We start from the raw sequence: 23,569 nt of genomic DNA on the forward strand, positions 1-23,569 counted from the left end.
TCCTGAATCCTTGCAAACAGACAAAAGCTAAAGGATCCAGTTCCATTAAACAAAGGAATTCTCAGACTGATAAAGGTATTGATCCACTGCAGCTTTCCAGGGAGCCCCAGGTAGACAAGATTTGTTGATGTGACTGTATTATCTAATGAAGTAAAGTCTAATAAGATCAATAAGGTAGGACACTTAAAAGCTTTTAAGAAAATTATACTTGTAAAAATACTACTAGCTTGGACTATAAGGCCAAGATGGCTTCAAAATGAAAAGCTTTTAGACCCTGAAACCTGTGTAGGCAGAAAGCAGGCTTATCAAACTATTGACCTTAAATTATAGAGTGTATTTTATGGAATAGGAAGGATAGCTCCAAGGATGGAGCCAAGAGCTGATGAGAATCACTGCAGGCTGTAGAAGTGAATCTTAATCGAGGAATTAGCAACATGTGCCTGTCGGATTTGCTGTGGACCAGAGACTGCTGCACACCTTGTTTTCTCTGTTTCTGAACTAGAGAGTCCACAGTGGTTGTCCCGTTTACCCCACCATGGGTATTGGGTGTGCGGGGCACAGATAATTTGTCTCTAGCCCACAGGTTTTTCGACCAAGAGGAATAGTACTTTTTCCTAGAGAAAGGGAAACATTGCTTTTCTTTCTTCCTTTTTAAAAAACATTTTAAATAACATAATAAAATGACAAAATATGTTTGAATACAGCTTCAATGACTGTAAATAAGCACAAAAATTCTCCTTCCTCCTCAATCTCATATGTCAGTATATGCTCACTGCCTGGTGTGTAGTTAGTTTTTGTAAATGTTACTTTCCTTTATCATTATCTTTGCCCACAGTATCCAGTGCCCCAATGCTGACTTCTAGTTCACCGTGGCTCTTTCCTGCCACAACACCTTCCCCCACCTCCCCCAGGCCTCTCTATGTGCTCCAGACATTTTCTGGAATTCTATTATCATCTAAACTCTGAACTTGCCTACCTAACTTTAAAACAATTTAGAGTGCTTAGACAGTCAGTATGAATAATGCATGTGTTAGCACAAAAATCGCACTTTGAGTGATGGCGGTAGCCACCTTCAGTGTTGACCTCGTGGAGTAAGCAGAAATTTCAAGCACTTTTAAAGGCCGCTTGAGTTTATTTTGGGTAAGGACCCTTAAGTTGATATTCAGGTCCTGACAGTCTTGTTCCTTTCTGATGAAGAGTTCTATTTTAAGGGATACAATATAGTGTAGAAAACTGTACTAAAGTCTGTCCTGGATCCGCACCATGTTATATGCAATACCTTTCTTAATAAAGCACAATATGCCAAAAATGTTGCATATTTTCTTCTATCTTCAATCTTAAAATGGTTGCACAAAAATTTACCCATTTTGATGCTTTCTTTTAAATGCACGCTGAGATGACAGCTGTCACAATACATCTAACAAAATTGTTTTGAATGAACTAAAGACAACTAAGCAGTGCTAGTGCCAGCATATGGAAAAAAACTAAACAACTTTTTCGCCAACCCAATAAAAGCTTGTAGAGCCTTCATAAAAAAAAAGAAACCATCTAACTCCAAGAATGAACTTACTACCAAGTGAATTTAATTCACAAAAGGAAATTTTCATAAAATTTAGGTTTTGGTGTGTTTGTTTTTAATTAACATTTTTAACTGTTTGGTCAAATATTGAATTTGAGTTCAAAGATGTATCTCCCCTGAGGATGAAATCTAAAGAGGCCAAGAAAATAACAGTCAGAATTGCCAAATTTCTCAGCACAGTGACCTCTCTAGTCTTTCCATGGCAAACAGTAAGTGGCACTTTTTCTTCTACAAAATTAAGCTCCTTCCTATACAAATTGCTTTCATTTTTATCTCTTTTTTCACCTTTGCTCAGTTTCTTCTTGTTTCTTCATTTCTTCCTGCATAATGTATGTCTATCTTTTGTGAAGAGTGGATGAGGCACCAGAAGCAAGGGTAGACTCAGCTCTACCCTGACTCACCGTGGTGCTGTAGGCCAGCCACTAACCAGGAAACTGGGGGAGTCAGTACTGCTTGGGGAGTTAGTTGCTGGAGTTGACTTTGGGTCCTCAGGCAGTGGAACTCCTGTGTCTTTCCATTGCTACCACTTACCTGACCGGCAGGTGATTCAGTAGTGAGTTAGTCTGTGTAAGAGGAAGTAAGAGGCTTGGAGTCAGATAGCCAGAGGGTTATTTCTTTTTTTTTAAGTATGTGGCATTTTTAAAAAGATTTTATTTATTTATCTTTAGAGGGAAAGGGAAGAAGAGAGGGAGAGAAATATCAATGTACAGTTGCCTCCTGTGTGTCCCCCGCCGGGAACCGGCCCGCAACCCAGGCATGTGCCCTGACTGGGAATTGAACCAGGATTCTCTGGTTTGCAGGCCTGCGCTCAATCCACTGAGCTACACCAGCCAGGGCCAGAGGGTTATTTCTTTTTTCTGCTATTTAATAGCTGTGTGACCTCAGGTAAATCTCTTAATCACACTTATCCTCAATTTCCTTGGGTGTAACACCTACTGTGGGGGTTTGTTCTGAACACCACAGATACTATAACCAAAGTAATTAGAGAAATGGCCCTGTTGGTACTTCAAAGGGATGTTCAGGAAGTGTCTCAGAAAAAGATAAAAACCGTAAATGTATTATTTTCCTTATGTATGTATTTTATTGATTATGCTATTACAGCTGTCCCAGCATTTCTCCCTTCACCCCCTTCCACCTGATACCTGCCCATCCGCCCTGGCAAACCTCCCCTCTCTTAGTTTGTGCCCATGGGTCATGCATACAAGTTCTTTGGCTTCTCCATTTCCTATACTGTTCTTGATAGCCCCTAGTCTATTCTGAGCCTACCAACTCGTTCTTGAAAAAATATGGATCACTTCACAAATCTGCACGTCATCCTTGTGCAGGGGCCACGCTCATCTTCTCTGTATTGTTCCAACTTTAGTGTATGAACAGCCAAAGCAAGCACTTTAAGAAATTCTTTGGTAATTTTTAACTCTTTATTTTCCATGTCTAATTGTGCTATCTTCCAACGTTATCAAAAACAATAGTCAATCTGAGTCTTTTGTTGATTGGAATCTAGCCTGTGTGAGGCTAGGAAACTCTTCCTTGCTTGTTGGCAATTGCAGCAGCAATTGCACTACATTACTTGGATTGACAAATAAATAGCCAGGAGTCATTTTGCATGACAGCCATCAGTTCTATGGAAACTATAAAATGGACCCAAACAAGCAGTTGGATTCCCTGGGACTGTGGATCTGTGTATTTCCCCCTTCATTAGAGTGTCAGATGCTCTTGACTGTCTTTCAGGGCAAAGATGCATGACCACTGAGAGCATCTTTGCAGCATTGGTGAGAAGAGGGCGGGGCCAGGTGGCATGCTGATAGTACACTGTAGCCCCTGCAAGAGAGGCTGTCTTTGCTGAAGGGTGTAGTATTGCTATTGTTACAAGTACCTTTTTAGTCAAGGCAGCATATCTTCCATTCTTTAAATGACAGATGGTTAGGATTGTTACTTCTGTTTCCAACAAACTCAGAAGAGGAAAAACAAGTAACTGACATTGAGTATTTGGTTTTCAAGAATGCTAGGTAAAATAGTTTCAGCAAGATTATACAGTGTTTGTGGTGAATGCCCTTCACCCCCATGATGTCCACACCCCAGTCCCCAGAATCTATGCTTATATTAGGTTATGTAGCAAAGGGGAATTAAGATTGCAGATGGAATAAGATTGCCAGTCAACTGGCTTTAGGATAGGGAGATTATCCTGGATTATCTAGTGGGCCCAGTATAATCACAGTGGAACAGGGAGGCAGAGAGCCAGAGTCAGAGAAGGAGCTGAACTTCAGAAGCGAAGTTAGAGTGATGCCAAGTGAGGGCTCGTCCTGCCATTACTGGCTTTGAATAGGAATGAAAGGGGCTCTGAGACAGAGGATACAGGTGGTCTCTGGGAGCTGAAACAGGCAAAGAAACACATTCTCACCTAGAATTTAAAGGAACCCCTCCCAATACCTTGATTTTAGCCCAGTGAGACCTATTTTGGGCTTTTGACCTCCAGAACTAAAATTAGCTTGTGATATTTTAAGCACTGAAGTTCGTGATGATTTGTTACAGCAGCAATAGAAAACTGATATAACCATAAACTAAATATCTAAAATTGATGCAGCCAAACTACATTCTCTTTCCAGGAGAGGTGCTATTACCAGTAAAACAACAAAGCAAGGAAAAGCAGAGGAAAGCCACGGGGCTGGCTGCTATTGCAACAGTTTCTGTTCACTTCCTTCTTAATGGCTCTCCTGTGCCCTGCCTTAGATCGCCAGGGCTCTTCCCTCAGTGCCGCGTCCTCGCATTGCCTCCTCTCTCCTTCATCTGCTTTTGCTTGCTGTCATCCCCTCCTTCCTCACTTTTCCCTTTGTCCATTTTCCCAACTGTCTTCCTTCCACTTCTTTTCTACTCTGACAGGAGTTAGCAATGGCCCAGCTAGTGAGAAGAAAACGAACATTCCTACTAATTCCCTCCTTCTCCATACCTATGTTGTTCATGAGGAAGGATCTTTAATGAACACTTGCAAAGAACAGAAGGAATAGATAGGAAAAGAGGCACCTGAAGACACTAAGGATTGAAAACAGGATATTGCCACCTCATCTCGTTGACTTAACAGTCACTGTTTTCCTTTAAAAAAGAATTGTAATGTACTGTACACCAGGGCTGGGTGTGCTCTTGGTAGTGGGGTGGAAGTGCCCCCATTTCTCTAAATGGTTAACTAACCGCACACTTAGAGCCCTTGGCAGAGGTTAGGAGGCAGAGTTAAGTACGCGGAGTGTACTGAGCCTTATCATCATCTGTGATCTGTACAAAATTTCATATGCACTTGAAGCTAGTCATACATTCTGTGAGTCTTCACGTGTACTTAGCAGTGCACCAGATACAGTTAGGGGTGGCAGCAGGAAGCGAGTGGCAGGACCAGGGCAGCGTGCTTTCTGGTGGAGAGGGATCTCTGGGATGTGACATGCAGTTGCTGTTCCCTTGGTTTACAGCATCTAAGCAACTTACTGGAGGGGTTGTCTTAAAGACGTGAGCTTATATAATTTGGACAAGAACAAAATCAAAGTTTCTTGCTAATGGTTAGTCAGTGCCTCTGTGCCTCTGAAAAGCACAGCAAATTCTTCCTTTAGTGTCAAGGAGCTGCTTCTGGCACACAAGGAAGGAACGCTCCACTCCGCTGGCTTTGATGTGATCTCCTTCTGGGGTGTGCCAAATAACATCTTGGCATCATTTCAACCACCTCTTGTTATTTTATAGGTTTTATCAGATGGCTTTATTGATTGGGCAGAGCCAAATCTTTAAAGGGGTATGACAACTTTCACATCCGTCATGATCTGGGCATATTCCCTGGCGAGACTACATCTTCATTCATTAGATGGAGGAGATATAAAATGTCTAACTCTAATCACCTTTATTGCCACAGCCACCACCCAAGGACTGGTGTCCTTGGGTTCTTTCTCTTCCTCCTCTCATCTTGCCCATGGACTTTTGTCAGAGGGATCTTTTTAAAGCAACACTGGCAGCCACCACCCTCTCTCCTGCCTCCTTATTTGAGTCAGATGGTCTCATAACACCCTCCAGTTTACACCTGTTAGCGGTCATCACACCAAACTGTAATTGCCTGTTCACTTAACCTGCATCTCCCACTAAACTTTTCCCTGTGGTGGTTGGCCCTCCCTTAGCCCAGATGCTGGGAGGCAGACAATTCATGTGCCTGTGTTAAGGGAGGAAAAACCACTTTGCTACCTAAGAACTTAAAGTGATTCCCTATTATTCATCAGATCAGACCCAGTCTCTGTTTCAGTTTCAACTACAATTGACCTACGCAGGTTAGAACTGCACAGATCAATTGAAAAATCCATGTATAAGTAGTTCAAAACTGCACAGTTCAAGAGTCAGCTATGCCCTGATTTTTTTTTTGTATATACCTTTAGAGCTCTTCTTGGTTCTCTTCTGGTCTCACATCATCATTCTGTGGATTGCTTCCTCTGCCCATCTGTGGTAGCTCGTCCTCAAAGACAGCTGCCATCAGGTTTCACCTCCTCTGTATACACATGCATGCCTGCCACCCCTCACCCCCCACTGAGAGATGGAGTCTGCCTCTCTGTGTCCTTGAGCCTCAGCTGGCCTGTCACTAATTTCACCCACAGAATATGATGGCAGTGATGCTGTGCCAATTTTGGGCCTTTTCTTTAAGAGGAATGGCATTTTCTACTTCCTATCTCTTGAAGCCCTGAACTTCCAATAATGCATGCAGGCAACTCTTTTTTTGAGAGAGAGACCACATAGAGGAGGTGAGCGAAGAAGCCATCCTACACAACCAATCCCATCATGAGGCCCCAAGAGGACCACCCAGTTGAGTCAGCCTGTAGAACCATGAGATAGCAATAGTACTTTAAAGCCGCTAAGTTTGGGCTAGTCTGTTACACAGCAGTAATAATCCTAATGCCATCCTTTCAGGTTCCAAAGCTAGAGTTTCTATAAAGCTCTTCCTTGCTAGTCTAGTTGACATTGATCTTCTCTGCCCCTTCCTAATTCCCATAGAACTTATTGGTACCACATACTGTTATCCAACTCTACAGCTATGTATCCCTTAATGACAGTGCTGCGTTCTGAGAGATGAGTCATCAGGCAATTTCATCCCTGTGGGAACATCACAGAGTGCACTCACACAGACCCAGGTGGTGCATGGGAAAGCCCACTGTTCCTCAGCTGTAAGCTCATACAGTGTGTTACTGTGCTCGATACCACAGAAACCACAGGCAGTTACAACACAGTGGTAAGTACTAGTGTGTCTAAGCATATTTGAACATGGAAAAGGTACAGTAAAAATACAGTAAAAAGATAAAAATGGTACTTATGAATGGGGTTTGGAGGACTGGAAGTTGCTCTGGGTGAGTGTGAAGGCCTCAGGCACTACGGTGCATCACTGTAGACTCTATAAACATTGTACACTTAGGCTACACTAAATTCGTAAAGCAACATGAGATTAAGTCAAACACAAGCGAAAACGATGCAATTAAGAAACACGGTAAACAGTAAACCCAAGGTGTATGAGGCTGCTGCCAGCATAACACAGCATACTGATTAAGTAGAAAGAATGTACGCTGAAATAATGATAAAATGTACAGTGTAGTAAATACATAAGCCAGTAACACGGTCGCTGTGATCATTATCAAGTATCATGGACTGTTCTTGATTGTACGTGCTGTACATTTATATGACGGTTTGTTTACACCAGCATCACCACACACGTGAGAGATGAGTTAGTTGCACTATGACAAAACGATGTCACTGCAAAATAAGAATTTTTCTGCTCCACTGTAATCTTCTGAGACTACTGTCATATTTGTGGTCGTTGCTGACCATGTTGTTATGCAGTACACGCCTGTGTAGATTATTTTCCATTTCCTGTATGCTAACCTGGACTCTGACTAATCTGTGATCTCTAAAGATGCCAAATAGTAGCAGTTTGTCTTTTGTAATCCTTTCAACAAGTCCTAGTACTGGACAGAAATGTAACTAATAAGCTGTTGAACTGAATTAAAAGCATTCTTGGTCATGTTAGTTCTGAAAACAGAATGTTACAGTAAGATCAGCAGCATCAGCACCACTTGGGAACCTCTTAGAAACGCAGGTACTCAGGCCTGCCCCAGTCCGACGGAACTAGAAGTTCTGGGGGAGGCTGGACTCGACCAACCTTCGATGTTTTTGACAAGCCTTCCAGATACTTCTGATGCATGCTCAAGTATGAGCGTCACTCTTACAGTAGAAGGAGTCCTGATTTTAAGGTGAGAAAGCCTAGGATTCTTTCATTAAATAAATAACATTTATTAAACATGCATCTACTTGTGCGTTTTGTGCTCAGGGCAGGAAATACTAAGATGGCTGTAGGTTCCCCTCTGTCATTTTGGGTTGAGGGAGGGTGGTGGTAGCAGCGATGTTTACACATGCATAACCAGGACACTCCAAATTACCTCGACAGAACTTGCCCACGGAATGAGATACTGCTAGTATTTACCCTCACTCTTCTTCCTACAGACCAGATGCCGTGATCATGAACTTAAATTATAGAAGCCCTCTTATTAGGATGTGTTTATATTAAAGAGCACTCAATTAGTAGCACATAAAATAGTTTATATGTAAGTGTTCATGCTCAATACAGAACAAAAAATCCAGATAAGTAAAAAGAAAATTAAAATCATAACCCTACCACTCATAGATAACAAATTACAGCAAATATTATTTTAATGTATTTTCTTCCAAACTTTTTCAGTGCTTGCGTCTTTTATATTCTCCATCTTTTGTATCCACCTTATATTCTTAGTGGCATATTGTGAACCTTCTATGTCTATTTGTTTCCTGAACCGTCAGCATTTTTTGGTGAGATGGACATAGTCATGATGATGGTTGCCCTGGGAGTGAGCCTGGTTATTCGAGACAAGGGTGCAGCTCAGTAGTGGTAGAGACAATTACCGCTTCCCGTTTCACTCTTGCCTACCTTCCCCCTTTGTTTATTCTTTCTTTTCTATCAACCCTATGGAGTCCTTCCTCACTTCTGCCTCCACTTCTGTCCTAATTGTTCTTCTCTCATTTGAGCTTTGTTTTACACCCCTGGCTAGTGTGTCCTCTCTTCTTGACCAATTCTTCTTCATCCTCCGAGACCCACGGCAGCGATCAATATGTGCAGGAAACATTTCCTGATCCGTGAAGACTCTCAAACACATTCTCCTTTGATCTTCCGCAATGCTCTCTTCACACCTCTAATATTGTATGAGAGTGTTCCACATTTAGGTGACTGCTGTCTTAGACCAGAGGCTTTTTATTTATCTCCACATTCCCTATGATAAAGAAAATGAATTAAAAAACAAAACAAGGGCGTGTCAGAGTTACCAGCACAGGATCTATTCATCAGCAAGCCCCAGGGCTATGCAGGCTTCTGACCTTGCTCCACAGGCACTGTGATTCCTTCAAGGAAGCCTCTCAAGAAGGCTCAAATCCCAGTTGTAAAGAGAGATATTGAACATTATAGCCCAAAAAGGGAGGCAGTACTTTCAAATAAGATCAGAAACACTGGACGTTGTGTGAGAATAGAGGTCTTGGAAAAACTAATGGAATGTGTTCTCTAAGATGAGATTCTGTATCCACAACTTCTTTAAGAGAAAACTAGAGCTGCGGCAAGACAGCCTGTGCTGTTCTCTGTAAGACAAAAGAGGCGCTTTCTTTTTCTTTCACTGAGGGCAGCAGTCAATCCTGCAGTCATAACTCTGATACTTGACAATGAGCGGTTCAGAGGGAGGAGGAGGAGATTGGGAGGAAGAAAGAGAAGCACCCACTGAGTGGCCTGGGAGGGAGCCTCCCAGAGAGCAAAAGAAGGCATGGGGGGCGGGAGGGACCTGATCTGTGTGGTGATGACAGATGAGTTTCCTGCAGTGTCCTGAGAGCAGCCCAGCAGGGGAAGGCCAACGGCAGAACCAGACCTTTGTGCAGATGTAGTGAAAGGGCTGGTGAGCTGCCAGCTCGTCTGCCCTTAGAGAAAACCATGCGGCAGTTCAGGAAAGCTAAGGAAAGTGCCCTTTGTATTTGTTTCTTGTGTCACCTGTCATTATAGTTGCATATTTTCAACTAAAAACAATTATACCAGGATTTCTGAGTTTAATTCTTTTCTGTGTTTTTTTGGTTTGCTCTGCAGTTATTATGGCTAGATATGCTTAAAGACACATATACAGTTTTCCATTACATTCTTTAGAAAATGAGAGTAGACACCTGACTACTAGTCTTTATCAGGGAGTGACGTTTCTGCCACCTTGTATACTCTAGTTTCACAAAGAGTTGAGATGCAGTTTGAGCTCATATACCTGGTGGCAGTGAAAATGAGACCAGAATGTTACTGGCATTTGGACCTCACTCAGTTCAGCAACCTCTGTACTTCAGTTCTGGCTGAGACATAATTCAGAGCCAAGACTCAAACACAAACACAAGCAACAGTTTATTTAGAAAGTCACAGAGAAGGAAGGATCAATAGAAGAATCGGTTCAGGAAACAAGTTACAAAGGCAAAAGGAGGGCCCTTGGAGCTTAGGTGGGAGAAAGGCAAGGGAAACGCCCTGGAGAAGGGGCGGGGAAAGGCTCTGTGTGCTCCACAGAGGGAGCTGAGCTGGGTCCTCTGTCCTAAGGGCTTTTAAGGGCTTGTATTTTAGGGAGGGTTCCAGGGGAGGATCTCAATAGAGTATTTGTCAGCCTTTCCTTGTGTGTCCTCTCAGGGTCATGGTCTCTAGTGATCAGTTGCCAGGGCAGGCAGAGATCATTAGTCAATATAGCTGGTTCTGATGTCAGCCATGGCATGCTTGTCTGGTCTTGCTGCTTTTCTGGGCCTGGAGCTGAAACACACCTGAGGCCTAGATGTATTTGATGCAGGTCAGAAACTCGTCCTGAGGCTTAATGGCTTAAGAACTATTCTTCCATCCCCTTGTTTGTTCCCTCTGAAAGGGGGTCTAACCTGTGTAACTACCAGGGAAGAAGAGGTCAGGGGAGGGTCCAACCACATGCCCAATGATATGAAAGGTCAGGGGTCTGAACCACAGGACCAGAGATATGCTAGGGGAGGAGAGGTAACCCTGGGGGCAAGGTCCTGTTTCCCCTCTTTTGCCCCTTGCTAGGCACGCAGGGTTTTCTGCTGTCGTGACTTTCTGTACCCGGCCCATCATCCTTGCTATATTCATGTCTGTCTCACTGCCTACCACACACCTAGGATCCTTTATTTTGCTGCCTGAACCAATGAATGGTTGCCTGAAATATCATTGAGTTGGAAGGTTGTGCATTTCATTCACAGCTAGGTGATAGGAGGCTTTGAAGCAAGTCTAGAAGGCGGCTAGAAATTGTCCTGACTCCTTTCAAAGTGGGCAAATGCAAGCCTGTTGTCTGTGCCTCCTCTCTTTTATGCTCGGTGATTCACCATGGCTAGCATGACCGTAGCCCTCTCGACCAACCCCTCCTCATCCTTTGTGACCCAGTGTAGTAGGCGAGTGAGGAAAACCTTCCCTGACTCTCACAGACTCTTAAACTCTGATTCTATGTCATACTCCCTTCATACCTCTACTATTATTCCTGTTTCACATGAATGTTACACATTTAGGGAGCTAGACACAGGTCCCGTGTGCCATATGTGCATGTTGTGGCTTTTGGCCCAAACAAGTCTCCACCCATGACATCAAAATCCATTTTTGTTGTTCTGGTCCACCTTCTGCTCTGCTTTGCTCTTGTAATAAGACTAAACAGGCCATCTTTGTTTCTATTCAACAGCATTTGATAAGACTGGTCAAGGACGACAGGCAGCCCTGGTCCCGCACTGAGACAATTCTGTGCAGCAGGACTGCGCTCACCCACCTTGATAGGCGCCAGGACAATTACTGGCCACCTTCTAGACCAGCTTCAAGGCCTCCTGTAACCTAGCCGTGAATGGAATGCACAACCTTCCAACTCAGTGACATTTTAGGCAACCACTCATTGATTCGGGCAGCAAAATAAATTGGTACTCAGCTGCTCCCAGTCTATTTTTCTGGTTAGACCTACAAATAAAAGAAATGATTGTGCCACTCCATGTGACACCAGTCTGCCCCCTCCCCAAGCAACCACATTCTCTTGTGCTCTCTCGGGCTTTGTTCTGGTCCCTCTGAGGAACAGAGCATTAAAGATTACATATGAAGGTTGACAAGTGCTATGCGTGTGCATTTGAGTTCTATATGCATAAATATAATAAATGAATGGGCGTACGTTTGTATTGCATGCCCACCCCTACTGAATTTGTCACTCATATGAAAATATTTCCAGTAAATAATATAACCCCCACTATTCTTATACAGTCCTTTTTATTCATGAGACTAAGTTACATCACTCAGTGGTGACATTTAAATGACAGTTACTACAGTAACCCAAAGTAATGCCCTTGTGAAGTGTGGTGCACTGGTGTGCTTATCCAGTAATTTATAGATGCCATAAATACTGGCTGTAATGTGTGAAGATAACTCAAAAAGGAAGAAAGATTTTTTTCCACACACATGTGATTGTGAAACACATTTTTAGAAGCAGGTTCTAATACTTCCTTTCCCCATGATTCCCTCAAATTCCTTTTAAGCCATAATTGTTGCATTCCACCCCCCCACTCCACACATACAATACTCAAACATTAAAAATAAAAACAAGAAAACATCCTCCTGCCCTCCCTCTCACCTCCAAGGCACACAGATACAAAAAAATATCAAATCAAATGATCTTCGCTCTTCCAAACCAAGTCTGCTTCAGTCTGTCTGCTAGCACATTCTGTCAGACTCCCCAACTTTTTAAGCAATGTATTAGTTCTGGAGTTTCAACAAAAGCTAGACCTTTGCCAGTTCCAAACTGTCTGTACACGGAGGCTGTTGCCAAATTGACTTCCCTGTCTCAGTCAAAAGGCTGCTTCCCCCCACTCTGCTTGAAATTAATAAGGCCAATCAGAAATGGACAAAGCCCGCATGGCCAATCACTCTTCTCCAGGGGTTTGCCATCTCCTCTGTAGTCAGATAAATCACCTTAAAGCTATTACACCAATGACCATAAATTAGGGGGTCTGGCGGTCCGTCCCTTCTGAGGACACAGCAGACTAAAGCTATTTTAGCACACAGTCCTCCCCTTGTGGGGAGGTGGGGGGGGGTTGGTGCAATGGGGGAGGGGACAGGTTCCCTAGGGTTGGAGAGGGGAGTAGGAGCTCTAGGTCCCTGCTTATGAGTTGTCACAGAATGTCCAAGTTGGATGAGCAAGGTTTCCCCCGGAATTCACGTGTGGGCAGCACCCGGTGTTTGACAGAGCACTGCTGGGAGATAGCTTTGCTCCCAGATGCAGGGACTCCATCTGTGTGGCTCTGCGAGACTATTTACGGCGGAGGTTAGGCGGGTGATCGCTGGCATGGAAAACTCATTTCTCAGCCGGCTTTTATTTACGCTCTTATTAAGGTGCCTTTTACTCACATTGTCGGAATGGCAGTGAGTGGCTGTTGATGAGCAGTAGGCCAGTGACACAAGCTCCCTGCAGGCGCTGGCCACCCCTGGCCTGGAGAGTAGAGAGCACAGTGGGCAAGGCACGGATAAAGGTGACAAGGAAGCCGGGGTGCCTCGGGCTAAGAATAATGCCTTTGGACCACACTGGAAAAGTTCCGTGGCTTTGTGGCTGAATTTCCCTAACCCTAACCTTCCCCCCACCCTCTTGTCATGCTCTTTGTATACGTCTAGCATGGTGGGGGGAGGGAGGGGAAGCAGTGTACTTTCACCTCTGCCCCAAACCCTAGGTAAAGAGTTCACTGTCTCCCAGACCACACTCCTGGCCAGAGCCTCTCCTGGGCTCTGTGACCCCAGCCCCCATCCAGCAGGGAGAGACTCAGCAGTAAGGACTCTGGGGGAACTTCCCGGCTATTCTTTGCTTTGGTACCGCCTAAAACCAGAACAAGCCTGTGCAGCCTTGGCACATTTTGGCTTCTAATCATGCATATTCATATCCAAGTGCAATAAAATCCAGGTCAGCTGCTTGGAGACAGTGAACTGTGTTCTTGAAGGCTGACCAAGCCTGAGAGAATTCAATAAAATGAAGGCTGGGCAGACTCCTCTCAGAGTCTTGTGCAAACAGTCTTACAATGCTTGAGGAGGAAAAAAAAAAACCCCTAAAAGGGACAAAGGAAACCGGTAGGAGGCTTGCTTTTTGGGGGGAGGGGCAGTTTCTGCCGTTCTCCCTTTGCCATAGAAATTGTCATTTGTTTCTTGTATCCTACCTATGCCCTTTCTTCAAGTCCTCAACCTCTGTAGTGAATCATAACTTCATATTTCTTCTGCACAGGGTCCCTCCTCTTGGTTTAACACATTCTCCTTCCCTTCCTCTATCATCCTCCCATCTGCTACCGCTTCCCTCCTCTTCTTCCCAGGAAAGAGGAGACTTCCTCTTCTGCCCCCTGCCAACCCTCATTTCTATCAATTCCACAGAAATGCCCCTTTTCCCTTTGCTGGTCACTCAGGGGCACAGTCTCTTGGGCTAGTGCAACCCTGGGAAGAGCACATCAGGGCAAGGATGCTTGACTCACTGTGTTCCCCCTCTACCCCATAGGACTGCAGTCCCATGAGAGGCACTGTTGTGGGCTAAACTGTGTCCCCCGAACGCATTTATCAAAGACTTAAACCAGAGCACCTCAGAATGTGTGTGTACGTGGAGCTAGGACCTGTAGAGAGGTAATTAAGGTAAAATGATGACTCGTGTCTGCATAAGAGGAAATCTGGACACACAAGGAGATACTAGGGATAGATGCACATAGGGAAAAAAATACTGTGAGAACAGAGGGAGAAGGCCAAGCCAAGGAGAGAGACCGCGGGAGAAAAAACCAACCTGCCAAACCTTGGTCTGGAACTACTTTCTGCCTCCGGAACTGAGAGAAAATAAACGCCTGTTATTTAAGACATTCAGTCTGTGGTGCTCTGATATGGTAGCCGGAGCAGACTAACACAGGCCCTAAGGAGGCCTGCCTAGAACATTCCAGTGGTGCTCCCGCCCCCTCCACGACTTGGGAACTCTTTCCTTTGGGGAGGCTTTGGCCTAGAACAACCTTTCTTTTTAATGTACTATGTGATTTTTTTGGTGATAACCTTCCAACCAATGGTATTTCTCTACTGATGTTTTTATTTCTACCCCTTAAATTTAATTTTCGGTTTTGTCCTGTAGAGGGAATACAGGACACCCATTTACATTTGAGTTTCAGGTAAACAGCAAATAACTTCTCAAGTATGTCTCAGCTATTACACGGGACATACTTATTCTTAAAAATTCTTTATGTGAACTTCAGGTTTAACTAGGTGTCCTGTAGTTTTTTATTTGCCACATCTGCCAGCACTAGTTCAGGGGTGTGAGTCCTTAACATCTTTACACAGTGGTTCTCACATTAGAGTCGCCTGGAGAAGTTTGAAAATACTGACGGTTGGACCCCTCCCTGGAGAATTCTGACTTAGGTATTGGGTGAGAGGCAGGGCAGGATTTTTTTAAAGTGTCCAGGTGATTTGAACGTGCAGCCAAGGCACAGAAGCCCTGAGAAAGAGGTCAAGTATTGATTATTATGTGCTCATAGCCACTGCATTGTTGGATTTAGGCTCCATTAATCTTAAATTATTTGTGTTTTATTCTGTAAAAAATGTCATCTTGTCACTCTTTCTGTTGCTGAACCCAGAGGCAAAGGTCCAGTACATCACTGAAAACAGCCCCGTTAGTGTGTGAGATGGTCTTATTTGCGGTGAACTGCACCCGTAGAGAGGTGTCCAGAGCTGTACCACTGGGCTCACCACAGCCAGGGACTCTCCATCCCTGGGTTCGCAGCACCGCGGCTGGGCACCCGTTACCTCACCATGACATTTATTACAGTCAGTGCTCGAGAATGCAGGATCTATTTTAAGAATACTTGTAGTTCAAGAGGAATTTGAACATAATTTTATTCAGTTCTTCCAGACCCTGGGTATCTTTCTTCAGCTGTTAATTGGCATATAGAACTAAAGCTTACCTGCTGTTCACTTGTTGCTGAAAAATTTTAGAAAGTTCAGATACTGAGTCTAATACCCCTGCGGTAGTATGCGATTTATTCTGCTTGGGTTGGGGCTCTATATCTGAGTCTGGAACTCAGCTTCATCCTGAAGATAAACCTTGCCAACATGAACCTTCACACTAAGTTCTATGCAGAGGTTGACATAGAGCTCTGGCTGAATAAGAGTGAAAACCAGAATGAGAGGGAAATAAAATGCCTCTGTCAGAAACACATTTTAGAGAAAATGGTGTTGGGGGTCAGTAGATGACGTTGGTCAGTGCGAAGTTCAGTGATAGAAATTTGATGTGAAAATGCTGTTAAAAAATGCCACTCAGGCCCTGTCTGGTGTAGCTCAGTGGATTGAGCACAGGCCTGCGAACCAGAGGATCACGGTTCGGTTCCCAGTCAGGGCACATGCCTGGGTTGCAGGCCAGTTCCCTGCAGGCCAACTCCCAGCAGGGGACGCACAAAAGGCAACCATACATTGATGTTTCTCTCCCTCTCTCCTTTCCCCTCTAAAGATAAATAAATAAATAAAATCTTTAAAAAATGCCACTCAAATAAGCGTGTATATGATGGAGGTTTTGTACTACAGAAGTCCCCTTCATATGCAGTTTTGCTTTCCACGGTTTCAGTTTCCTGTGGTCAACTGTGATGCAGAAATATTAAGTGGAAAATTAAAAAATAAGCAATTTATATGTTTTAAATTGCACACTGTTCTGAGTAGTCTGATGAAATCTTGTACCATCCAGCCCCACCCTGCCCGGGGTGTAAACCACCCCTCTATCCAATGTGTCCACACTCTATTCACTACCCTCCCATTAGTCACCTGGTAGCTGGACTCGTTCTTAGATCAGTTGTCACTTGCTTGCATTCAAGTAGCCCGTATTTTACTTAATAATGGTCCCACTTCGTCAGAGTATTGATGATGATGGTGGCAATTTGGATGTGCCAAAGAGAAGCTATAAAGTATTTCCTTTAAGTGAAAAGGTGAAAGTTCATGACTTAATAAAGAAAGGGAAAAAAAATCAAATGTTGATGTTGCTAAGATACACAATAAGAATTTTCTACCTGTGAAATTACAAAGAAAAAAGAAATTCATGCCAGTTTTACTCTCCTACCTTGAACTGCAAAAGTTACCACCACAGTGCATGGTAACTGCCTAGTTAAGATGGAAAAGGCACTAAATCTGTAGGTGTAAGACACGAGCAGACAGTTTGTTCTGATTAATGGCAATGTGTTGCTTCAGAAAGCATTGCGCCTGTACAAAGATTTCAGCAAGGTGTGCCCTAAAACAAGTGATACTGAGCTATTTACTGCAAGTAAAAGATGGTTATAGGAGGTCTGGACTGAAAAATATAAAAATTACCTGAGAGCGATCCCATTCGCTTAACTTTTAAAAGTGTATTCTTATAACTTTTTTATTTTGTTATTGTTAACCTCTTACTTTGCCTAATTTATAAATTAAGTTTATCACAGGTAAGCATGTGCAGGGGAAAAAACACAGTATATATAGGGTTCAGCACTATCTTTGGTTTCAGACTTCCACTGGGGGTCTTGGAATGTATCCTCTTAGATAAGGGGAGCCTGCCGTGCTGCTTATTATTTAATGAGAAGTTTCAAAACCTTGTTGTAATGGGAGGCAGGTGCATGTAAATTGTAAGTGTTGGATTTGAAATCTTGGCTTTGGCATTACTTGGCTCTGTTTCCTTGGGCAGCTGCTTGGTGTACCTGAACTTTTATACCTTATTGGAGAAGGATTTCTGGAATGTCAGAATAAGGACCTCTTAAAATCTACTTCTCCATACAAAGAGAATGCTGGCAAAAATTGTCAAACTCGGCTTTTTCAGAACTCTGGAAATTAACCAAAGGATTGAAACAATCCAAGGAGTATTTATTCAAGAAAAAAAAAAAAAGCTGGATCTCAGTAAGAATAGGGAGCTTTGTAGCATTTTTACTTAACCAATTTCCTTTCCCCTCTTCAGATCTGTGGTGGCACTGAGTACCACCAACACCCTCACAACCATAGAGCTCTGAGACCCTGCAGACTAGCAGCCCCTTGCAGGGGCAGAGTGGGTTTGTAGCTGCCCTGAAAGTCCATGTCCCTAGAAACCCATCACTATTTGACCTGCTCTGTGTGAAGAGCCTTATTTCCAGGGCTTTAGTCCAAAACAACCTTGCTATGCATTAAGGCTAACAAGAGGCTGACCAAAAAACTGAAAAGGAAACACTAGTGAATGAGATGTCCACAGACGGCTCTGAAAAGCCCCAACATTATTTGAACCTAGAAATCCTCACAATGTGCAGGGCAGTACCATGCCCAGGAAAGACCTGAGCAGGCCTAACCTCTCATCTCTGGTTGACCTCAAAGCTCTGCAAAAGCAGGATGTGAAGGCCAACGCAAAGCGGTAATTTTCCTGCCATAGCACGGAAGGTGTGCCCCAAATCTGATGAAAAACATTGATCTACATATCCAGGAATTTCAGCAAACTCCAAGTAGGTTGAACTCAAGAACTCGAACCTAGACACATCACAGTCAAGCTCTTGAAAGCAGCAAGATAACAGTAATGCATCATGTGTAAGGGACCCTCAATAACATTATTGACCCATCAGAAACCATTGTGGCCAGAAGGTGGTGGGATGACTTTAAATAATGTGCTATAGGGAAAAAAAACCCTGTCAATTCTATATCCAGAAAAATGATCCTTCAAAAAAAAAAAAAGGAGAAATCAAGATATCCCCAGATAAACTGAGAGAATTTGTCCCGAGCAGACCCCTTTTACAAGAAATACTAAAGGGAATCTTTCAGGTTGAAATGAAAGGTCACTAGACAGTATTTTGAATCCACAAGAAGAAATAACACCAGAAAAGATAAATACATAGGAAATAAAAAGATAGCATACATGTATTTGTAACTCTTCTAGATAATTTAAAAGACAGATTATGTATAACTATTAAACTTTTGATGGATACATAATGTATAGAAATATAATTTGTATGACAAATAATAGCCAAAAAGAGGAAGAAAGAATTAGAAGTATACATTGGAGCAAAGCTTTTATGTACTTTTGAAATTGGGTATTGATCCAAATTAGATTGCTTTAAGATGCTAATTGTAATTTCTAGGGCAACCACTAAGACAGTAACTTAAAAGAATATAGAAAAGAAACAAGGGAATTAAAATGGTGTATAGAAATTATTTAACACAAAAGGAAGAGTAATGAAAGAACAGAGAAGCAAAAGGACATAAGACACACAGAAAACAAACAATAAAGTAGCAGACAGAAGCCCTACCTTATCAGTACTTATACTAAATACATATGAACTAAATATTCCAATCAAAAAGCGGAGACTGCTAAAACAAATTTAAAAACATAACTATAGTTTCTTAATAAGAGACACACTTAGATTAAAAAATACAAATAGGCTCAAAATGAAAAGATAGAAAAAGATGTATCTTGCAAAAAGAAACCAGGCAAAAGTGAGAGTAGCTATATAGAGAGACAAAAGCGACTTGAAGATCATTGTTACTAGAGACAAAGAAAAGACATTTTACAATGATAAAAGGGTCAACTCATCAGAAAAACACAGCAATTATAAACGTGCATGCGCCTACCAACATGTCCCAAAATACGTGAAGCAAAAGAGTTATAGACTTGAAAGAGAAATAGACAATTCAACAACAACAGAGACTTTAATATCACACTCTTAATAAAGGTTAGAACACTTGGGTAGATCAACCAGTGAACAGAAAACTTGAAGACCAACTAACTAGAGGTAACAGACAACTACAGAGCATTCCACTTCATTACAGAAGAAAATTCAGTTTTCTCATGTGCACATGGAAAGTTCTCCAGGATGGACTGTATGTTAGGCCATAAAATGAACCTCAATAAATGTAAAAGGACTGAAATCACAGAAAGTAGACTTCTGGCCAAGATGATGGAGTAGGGTAATGCTTTGCTCACCTCCTCCCATGACCACATCAATGTTACAACTAAATTCTAGAAGATTCCATCATTGAGAACCACCTGAAAAGCTAGCTGAAGAGAAGTCCTATAACTAAGAATAAAAAGAAGAAGCCATATGAAACTGGTAGGAGGAGTGGAAACATGCAATGAGCAGGTCCCACACCCACAGTGTGCTGAATAAGAATCAGGAGTAATATCTTGGCTGCAGAGGCCCCCCACCCCCCAGGAGCAAGTGGTACCAACCCCACACCAGGCTCCCCAGACCAGGGCACCAGTGCCAGGAAAATGAGTCTCCATAACTTCTGGCTGTGAACATCAGCAGGGATTGTGATCTGAGTGGGGTGTTGCTCTTGAGGGGCCTTCACACAAACTCACTTGCTAATTAACTCTTGGCTGAAGCTGAAAAAGTGCAAGGGAGATAAGGAGAGGAAATGAATTGTCTAGTTTAAGCACAAGGGCAGGAGGGGCAAGGGTTAGGGCAGCTCTCTCTGGGAAGTGCTGGCTGACACCCCTGTTCCATTTTTTAGGGCTTCCCCCAACCACACAGCTTGTGCAGGCAGGCACCAAATTTGTGCTCTCCATTAACCTGGCCTAACAAAGTTTGCCACGACCAGGTGATTCCCTGAAATCCCACGCCACTCAACTCTGTGCCTGGCCCAATATGCTTCTAAAGGCTGTTTCACACAAGTGGCCTTCCTCAGTTTGCTCTGTGGACTTCTCAAAATCTCTCAAAGGGCCAAAACCCCCGAACAAGCACCAACTGGCCTTGACATGCCCTATACCTCTTGCTAAGCAGTCCCAAGCCTGGTGAAAGTGGTGAAAGGTCTCAGCTCATACCTTGGTGCCCATTAAAGGGTCCCAGGCCTGACAATAGTGGCAGCCAGCCTCAGTTTACAGCATAGCCTCTCCCAAGCACTTTCAAGCCTAGCACAAGTGGCAATTGACTGTAGATCACTTTGTAGCTCCAACCAGGCTGCCCCAAGCCAGGCACAAATAGCTGCTAACCTTGGCCTGTACCAGAGCCTAGTCCCACAGGCTTTAGGACCAGTGGCTGGCTTTAGACCCCCAACAGCACTGCCTAACCAGCTCCACAAACAAAACACCAGAACTCTGCTGAAGCATACCCTGATCCTTGTGGTCAGTCCCTACACAAGAGCTCGTCCACTGTGATCAGGGCCAGCCCTTCCAGCCAGTCAGCCCAGGGTCAATCCCACCCACTGATGAGCCATCAGTAATCAAGGCTGAACTACAACAGGAGGGCAAACACAAGAGACACCCCTGGGGCACCTGGCTCAAGTGACCGGGGGACCGCTTGACTGGACCTACAGGACACCTACAGCATTAGGTCATCTGCCAAGACCAGGAGGCATAGCAGCTCTACCTAATACATAGAAACAATCAGGAAGCAGCCAAAATGAGGAGACAAAGAAACATTTTCCAAGTGAAAGACCAGAACAAAACTCTGGAAAAAGAACAAAATAAATGGAAACCAGTAATCTACCAGATACAAAGTTCAAAACACTGGTTATAAGTATGCTCACTGAACTTATGTGAACAACAGATGAACTCAGTAGGAACTCACACAAAGAAACAGAAACCATAAAAAGAAAACCAGTCAGAATTAAATGACACACTGAAAAAATAAAAGAACACATTAGATGGAATAAATAACAGATTAGATAAAGCAGAGGATCAAATCAGTGATTTGGAAGATGAGGTACCAGAAAATGCCCAATCAGAAGAGGAAAAAGAAAAAAAAGAATCTTGAAAAATGAGAATAGTTTAAGGGACCTCTGGGATGACATCAAGAATACCAACATCACATCATAGGGATACCAGAAGGAAAAGAGAGACAGAGCAAGGTATTGAAAACCTGTTTGAAGAAATAATGACAAAACTTTCTAACCTTGTAAAGGAAATAGATGTACAAATCTGGGAAGCACAGAGAGTCCCAAACAAGATAAACCCAAAGAGGCCCATAGCAAGACACATGATAATTAAAACATCAGGTTAAAGATAAAGAGAAACTGTTAAAAGTTGAAAGAGTAAAGGACTTTGTTACCTACAAGGGAGATTCCATAAGACTGTCAGCTGGTTTTTCAACAGAAACTCTGCAGTCCAGAAGGGAATGTATGAAACATTCAAAGGGATGAAAATCAAAGACCTACAACAAAGATTGCTTTAATGAGCAAGGCTATCATTTATAAGAGCTACAGGGATAAAGTGTTTCCCAGACCAAAAAAGCTAAAGGAACTCATCACCACTAAGCAAGTATTGCAGGAAATGTTACAGGGATTTCTATAAGTAGAAAAGATTAAAAAATATGCACGAGAAAGTACGGTAAAGAAAAAATTCTCACTGTTAAAGGCAAACATGTAAAAGCAATGGATAAACCAACTGTAAAGCTAGTACAAAGGTGAAAAAGGCAAAAGTAGGAAGATCATGTGTAATTGCAACAATAAATAAAGGGATACCCAGAAATACACATAAAAGAAGTAAAAACAATGACGAAAACATTAATGTGGAGGGGTTGCATGAACATGGTAATGATTTTAGAATTATTTCAAACTTCAGTGACCCTCAACTTAAAATACATGACTGTAAACATAGCTCGGTACCTGTGAAGCATATGGTGACCACAAACAAACAAAATCTTCAGGAGATATGCATCCAATGTTGGAGCACCAAAATGTGTAAAGCAAATAGTGAATGACGTGAAGGGAGAGACTGATGGACAGTGCGGACAACTGTTGGCACAACTGGCCAGATACATGGAAAAGAATGAAACTGGATCGCTTTCTTACATCAAATATAAGAATAAGCTAAAAATGGATTAAAGACTTACATGTAATACCTGAAACTATAAAACTTTGGGAAGAAAAGACAGGGAATTAATTCTTTGACATCACTCTTAATAATATTTTTTTGGCTATGTCTCTCCAGGCCAGGGAAACAAGATAAAAAATTTAAAAATGGGACCACCATATTTTTCAGACTGTAAGACGCACCCCTGCTCCCAGCATTTGAGAGGAATAATGCTTGTTAATGCTGCTGTTGAGTTCTGTTTACATTTACATTGGTGAAATATGTTATTTATGTTATTAAATAATTTATCACATTTTTTGCTTCAAAAATTTTTTCCTATTTTCCTCCTCTAAAACCTAGGTGCATCTTATGGTCTGAAAAACACGGTATATCAAACTAAAAATTTTTGCATAATGAAGTAAAACCATTAACAAAATGAAGACAACCCTTTATTCACTGGAACATTAATTACAATACCAAGATATGGAAACAACCTAAGTGTTTATTAATAGACAAATGGATAAAGAAGAGGTGGTACATATATTCAGGGGAATATTAGCCATAAAGATAAATGAAATCTGGCCATTTGCATATTATGCTAAATGAAATAGACCAGAGAAAGACAAATACCATAGGATTTCACTTAGATGTAGAATATAAAAAAATTAAAACAAGCAAACAAAACAGAACCAAACTTATAGATAAAGAGAACAAATCAATGGTTGCCAGATACAGGAGGGGTATTGGCAGGATGGGTGGAAAAGGTGAAGGGATTAAAAAGTACAAATTGCAAGTTTAAAAAAGACCAGATGGGCCCTGGCTTGTGTGGCTCAGTGGATTGAGTACCGACCCGTGAACCAAAGGGTCACCAGTTTGATTTCCAGTTGGGGCATATGCCTGGGTTGCAGGCCAGGTCTCCAGTAGCGGGTGGGAGAGAGGCAATCACACATTGATGTTTCTTTCCCTCCTTTCCCCTTTCTAAAAATAAATAAATCTTAAAAAATAAAAAAAGACCAAAGGGGATTGGGGGTATGGAGGAAAGGATGAAGAGGTGAGGGGATTAGGAAGTACAAACAGGTAGTTGTAGTATACAGAATAGCCATGGGGTTGTAAAGTACAGTGTAGGAAATGGAGTAGCCAAAGAACCTGTATGCATGACCCACACGGACATGAA

General features: G+C 42.6%; 1 non-coding gene across 1 annotated transcript; it reads right to left on the reverse strand.

Annotated features, from left to right (window-relative positions):
- Nucleotides 1-2,859: 2,859 nt before the first annotated feature.
- On the reverse strand, nucleotides 2,860-2,966 carry LOC118998916 (U6 spliceosomal RNA). The gene has a single exon (XR_005068989.1). It is a non-coding gene; the product is annotated as a U6 spliceosomal RNA (small nuclear RNA).
- Nucleotides 2,967-23,569: the final 20,603 nt, after the last annotated feature.

This window comes from Sturnira hondurensis, unplaced genomic scaffold, assembly GCF_014824575.4.
Source record: "Sturnira hondurensis isolate 20B ecotype Veracruz unplaced genomic scaffold, ASM1482457v3 Scaffold0014384, whole genome shotgun sequence".
Classification (NCBI taxonomy): domain Eukaryota; kingdom Metazoa; phylum Chordata; class Mammalia; order Chiroptera; family Phyllostomidae; genus Sturnira; species Sturnira hondurensis.